Below are 5,892 nucleotides of genomic sequence, written 5' to 3' on the forward strand. Positions count from 1 at the left end.
TGAATACCTGTCCGTTGACTCTGAATACTTATGCGCTCTGATTATTCCAATTCATCTATGTCATAAGTTTTTCACTCTGAACTCTTATATTATTTAGCTTAGAATCTAGACTTTTCTAACGTTTTCATCAAGTATTAGATTCAGGGAGAGCTAAGCTCAGAATCAAGCAGTGACTTGAATTCAGAATGAGCAAGATAAACTATTCACATCAGGATAAGTCTTATTCTATTTCCCTAAACTCTGAGTGAATTCAGTTTATTGTTTAAGAATTGTTCATCAAAAATCTTAGTTTTGTCATCATCAAAAAGGGGGAGATTGTAAGATCAAGTTTTGATCTAGTAGTACAACTCTATGTTTTGATGATTACAAGTTAACCTTTTGATATGAATAATTGTGGTACTCTAACGTGTTTTTCTGAGTGTGTTATTTACAGGCTCTAACCTCTATTTCATCTCACACAAATCAGAAGCACTGTGCTTAAAGAGTGACCCAAGCATCGCTTTCGCATTCTCCATGTTCAGTCTGAACAGTGGAAAAGCTTCAGAAGATCTGAAGTAAATCAAGCTCTGATAAGGACTCAGCTCACTTGAAGATCTGATGATCCAGAAGATCTGACAACCAAGAGACTCTGAAGGCTCAGAAGCTCTGATGGTGAAGAAGACTCTGACGATCCAGACTCTGAAGAGTGAAGACTCTGAAGTCCAGAAGCAACTGGCTCTGAAGACCATGTACGGATCCTCTGAAATGAAGATCAGAAGGTACAACGGTCAGAGGATCCAAGCTTCCCTCTGACTCTGATCAATCAGCTTCACAAGTTCCAACACGAAGCGCTCCTCTGATCAGAAGTCTACGAGGTTAAGGTCAAGTCACTATCCAAAGTACAAAAGCAAAGTGTACTATCCTGACGACCTACCTAATATCCTCAGCCACAGCAGAAGCTGGAATTTCCTGAACTGCACTCCAACGGTAGCATTTCCATGCAACGTTCAACCCTAATCCCTGGAGTATAAATAGAGGCTGAAGATTGAAAGAAGCGGCTAGAAGCATTCACACACGCGCAAGAAATATTCAAATCCTTCTAAGCTTTCTTTCATCTTGAATTTCATTGTGTTTACTATAAGCTTTTTAGAAGCACTTTCTTTGTAAACAAGAACTCATATACAGTTGTATAGTTTGCCTTTATGAGATCAAGGTTGATCGGATCCTAGAGAAGACTAAGAGAGTGAATCTTATTGTGAGCTAAGTCAGTGTATTGTTAGTCACTTGTAGGTTTCAAGTGCAGTTGTAACACATACCTGATTAGTGGATTGCCTTCATTCTAAGAAGGAAGAAATCACCTTAACGGGTGGACTAGAGTAGCTTGAGTGATTTATCAAGTGAACCAGGATAAAATCCTTGTGTGCTTTTCTATCTCTTATCTTTAGCACTTAGTTCTCGAAAAGATTTGTTAAAATGTTTAAGGTGGAAGTTTTATCTTGAAAACGTTATTCAACCCCCCCCCCCCCCTTTCTACCGTTTTTCATACCTTCACGAGTCTCATGTAGTGTTTCATGCATTATCATGCATTTTTATCTTTCTTTGAGTTTTTATTTTGTTTTCGTAAATTTGTAGTTTTATAGGGACCTTTCTTGCATTTTAAGTAAGTTTAGGACTTGCATATCTTTTCTACTTGAATTGAGGGTCTTTTGTACTTATAATCGCTTGGAGTTCCTAGATATTTTCCTTGCTTTGTTCCTAAGTATTCAGGTCTGAAACTGCTGAAGAAAGAAGGTCAAGAGGCTTAGAGAATTGAAGGGAGGCATAAAGAGGAGTAAAGAAGAAGTTCAAGAACCTTTCTAGCATGAAGAGAGCGCTCAGGCGCTCGTGTTGAGCGCCTGAGCGCCAATTGGATCGTTGTGTAAATGATGCTAGAAAGGAATTGGCGCCTGAGCGCTCCTGTTGAGCACCTGAGCGCTCCTGTTGAGCGCCTGAGCGCTCCTGTTGAGCGCCTGAGCGTCAATTGCCTTCCAGAGGCGCTTTTCTCACTTGGAATTGGCGCTCAGGCGCACTGAATTGGCGCCTGAGCGCCCAGACTCGACCTGTTTGCCTATAAATAGGCTTTTTGTCATTTCTTTTGTAACTTTTGTCATTTCTATACATTCCTAAATAAGTTAGAAGTAGGGTTAGGCTCTGGAGCTTGAGGAGAAGCATTCTCCAAGTCCATGTTCCAGGTTTTATCCTTATTTTCTTGTATGGATTCCATAGCCATGCTTGGCTAAACCCCTTTTGCTTTGGGTTCTTTGTAAGACTTATGATGTTTTAATCTTAATTCATATTTCTATTCATGAATCCTCTGAGTAAACCCTTGAATCTCATATCCATGCTTTATGTTTCAAGTTAGAACGCGTGCTAGCTTTATGCTTTTCTATAATAGAACGGAAGTTTGTGATAGATTAGGGACTTGTTGTGGGATTACCTCTTCTATGCTTGCTACTAGAAATAGAGGAAGGGTTGGGGTTTGTTGGCCTGAATTGCATGCTTAATGCCTTTAGCAAATGTTTAGGTTATCAAGGAATTGTGCCTATCTTTTGGCTTGAGAGGATTGTCTATGCGAGGCATCGATAGATGATTGATTAGGCTATAACATCAAGGAGAGACTCAGAGTTTTATGGATAGAATAGGTTGATTAGAACTGAATTAGTTAAGCAAGAACCCAAGGCATTCTCACCATTGTTATTCACACTCTTATATTTCAATTGCTTGTTAATTAATCACCTAAACAATCAACCTTAAAACTGAATTTTACTCGCTTTCCTACTGTGAACTCGAGGCTTAAACTGAATTCTCATACCAATTCCCTGTGGTTCGATAAAATTAAAACCGGGTAGATTCTGTACACTTGCAGATTGACCAACAAGTTTTTGGCACCGTTGCCGGGGAGTTGTTTGTGGTTTTTTTTGTTTAAGCTTTTAGTTTGTGGTTTTATTTTTTTATTTTTATCTTCGTCTAGAGTTGGTGCTACTAATCTTTCTCTGTTTGAGTGTCACACTTTCAGGTTGCTCGAGAGAGAGAGACACCGTCATGGGTGGCCATAAGACGGAGGAGGAGATGCAAGCCCATATTGAGGCGAGAATCCAAGAGGGTATCACCCTCCGGTTACGAGAACAAGAAGTTGAGAATGCCAACCGGTCTCTTCGGGAACTCACTTCGGCTACCATGAGTTATGACTATCCCGGGGGCATTGTCTTTCCCGAGGGAGTGGGAAAATTTAAGTTGAGACCGGCATTCATCAACTTGGTGAGCCAAAACCAATATGGTGGAGGTACTTTGGAAGATCCACATGCTCACATGGAGAGGTTCATCCGGAATTGCAACACTTACCGGGTGAACAATGTTCCGGCGGATGCAATTCGGTTGAGCTTGTTTCCATTTTCTTTGAAGGACACCGCTGAGGAATGGCTGAATTCTCAACCTCAAGGGAGCTTCACTACTTGGGAAGACTTAGCGGAAAAGTTCACAACAAGGTTCTTCCCAAGAGCCCTTTTGAGGAAATTGAAAAAAGACATCATGAATTTTGTGCAACCCACTGAAGAAAATCTCTATGAAGCTTGGGAGCGCTTCAAGAAGCTCTTGAGGAAATGTCCTCAACACAATCTCACCCAAGCTGAATTGGTTGCAACATTTTATGATGGTCTACAATACTCTTGGAGGTTTGGCCTAGATGCGGCTTCAAATGGCGAGTTCGATGTTCTTCCCCCACAAGCGGGGTATGACTTAATAGAAAAGATGGCAGCGAGATCCATGAACTCTGAAAATAATTGCCAAACCCGAAGGAGTAAGCTTGAAGTGGAAGCTTACGACAAGCTCTTGGCCTCCAACAAGCAACTCTCCGAACGAATTGCGGAGATTTAAAATCACATAAAGGCGACCAATTTGGTCGGTGCTACAGCAGCCAAAGTGGAGTGTGTGGCTATTGGAGGGCCCAATGTTAGAGAATTTTGCACCATTACTAGTCAGGGTTTCCGAGGTCAAGGCTCTAGACTTTCTCAACAAGTCCAAGAGCAAGTTGGTGAAAATGATGGTGGCAAGAAGAGCTTAGAGGAGCTATTGGAGAGTTGCATCAACCGCATGAACAACAACCATAAGAACCAAGAGGCGGCTATCAAGAACTTGGAGAACCAACTTGGCCAGCTAGCCAAGCAAATTGCCGAAAGGCCTCAAGGTAAATTTCCTTCTGATACTATCCCCAATCCCGAACAAGAAAATTCTGCTGTTGTTACCACTAGGAGTGGGAGAGTGTTACATAAGTTTAAAAAGCAAATTGAGGGAAAAAGTGAGAAGATAGTTGAGAAGGAAAGGAGTGTTCCTATTAAAACTATATTGATGAATGATCCTATTCCTGAGCTTAGAAAAGTTCCATTTTCTAAAGCATTGGCTAAAAAGAATTTGGATAAAAAGTTTTCAAAATTTATGGATGTTTTTAAGAAACTCCATATTGATATCCCTTTTTCCGATGCTTTAGAACAAATTCCTATCTATGCTAAGTTCATGAAGGACATTTTAAATAAGAGAAGGAAGTTGAGTGAGGTTGATGAAACTATCATGATGACCGAGGAGTGTAGTGCCATTTTGCAAAGAAAAAATGCCTAAGAAGAGAAGGGGTCCTGGGAGTTTTACTATCCCAGTGGAGATTGAGGGGTTGACTGTTGTTGAAGCATTGTGTGATTTGGGAGCGAGCATCAACTTGATGCCGCTTAGCATGTTTAGAAGGCTAAACTTAGGAGAGGTCACCCCGACCATGCTCTCCTTACAAATGGCGGACCGATCCCTAAAAACACCTTATGGGATCATTGAAAATGTGATGGTTAAGGTTGATAAGTACGTGTTCCCAGTTGATTTTGTGGTGCTAGACATGGAGGAGGATGTTAAGATTCCTCTCATTCTTGGCCGACCCTTCTTAGCCACTGGCAGGGCGAAGATCGATGTTGATAAAGGTCAGCTCATTCTCAGAGTTGGTGAGGACAAGGTAAGATTTTCGTTTTTCAATCCTAATTTGCAAACTAACTTTAATGATGGTTTTGTTTGTGATATGATCAAAAGCTTGTCCAGGTCTTCAAAGAAGACCCCCAAGGTAAGAGAAAAAGATGTTGAGCTTAATCAAGCTCTCATCAAGCTTGTTAGTGAAAACAAGTATGGGGGGTCTAAAGATGAAAATTACCAAGCCCACATGACTCGATTCACTCAAGCTAGTCACCTTGTAAATATGGAAGGTGTGACTAGTTGTGAGCTCATGATTAAGCTCTTCCCTCACTCCTTGAAGGGGGGGAGCAAGGATTTGGTACAACAGTTTAGATGATACCTTCTCTTGGGAGGAGTTATTCCAAAAGTTTTGTGCAAGGTTCCTACCTTGTACATGTGGAAGAAAGATTGATGGTAAGAAATTTCCTTTCTAACACCAAAGGAAGGAGAGTCCGCCTAGGACTATAACTTAGGGCTTCTTGGGAGACAACCCAAGTCTTGTTTTACTTTGCTTGTTTGTTTGTTGCATTTTGCAGGGAATGAGAGCCTGAATTTTGGAGTATGAGGTGTATCTAAGGCCTCCATGGTAATTGGTAAAGGAGGTCGACTCTTTCCCTTAGTTGAGCTCATGCATTTTTGCATATTTTTCCTTTGTAGCCTTCATTTTCTATTTGGTCATGCATTGTTTTGTTAGAGTCCTTTTTTGGATCTTTACTTCCCTATACTCACATGTTCTTGCCCTTAGTTATGCTCTCTAGCTTGTGCTGGTTTTGGAAAATATTGTTGTGAATACTTGTGTTGTCTTTTGGGGATGAGTGATTGCATGCTTTGGGGAAGAGAGGAGGATACTTCGGTCTTCCGAGTGTTTCTTAAGGATAGAGTTGGTGTGAGTCC

The 5,892-nt window shown here is 41.0% G+C and overlaps 1 non-coding gene across 1 annotated transcript; it reads right to left on the reverse strand.

The window, feature by feature from the left end:
- Positions 1-3,528: 3,528 nt before the first annotated feature.
- On the reverse strand, positions 3,529-3,635 carry LOC130727044 (small nucleolar RNA R71). Its single transcript, XR_009015086.1, has one exon. It is a non-coding gene; the product is annotated as a small nucleolar RNA R71 (small nucleolar RNA).
- Between the last annotated feature and the right edge of the window lie 2,257 nt (positions 3,636-5,892).

Source organism: Lotus japonicus, chromosome 6 (genome assembly GCF_012489685.1).
Source record: "Lotus japonicus ecotype B-129 chromosome 6, LjGifu_v1.2".
In the NCBI taxonomy this organism is placed as follows: domain Eukaryota; kingdom Viridiplantae; phylum Streptophyta; class Magnoliopsida; order Fabales; family Fabaceae; genus Lotus; species Lotus japonicus.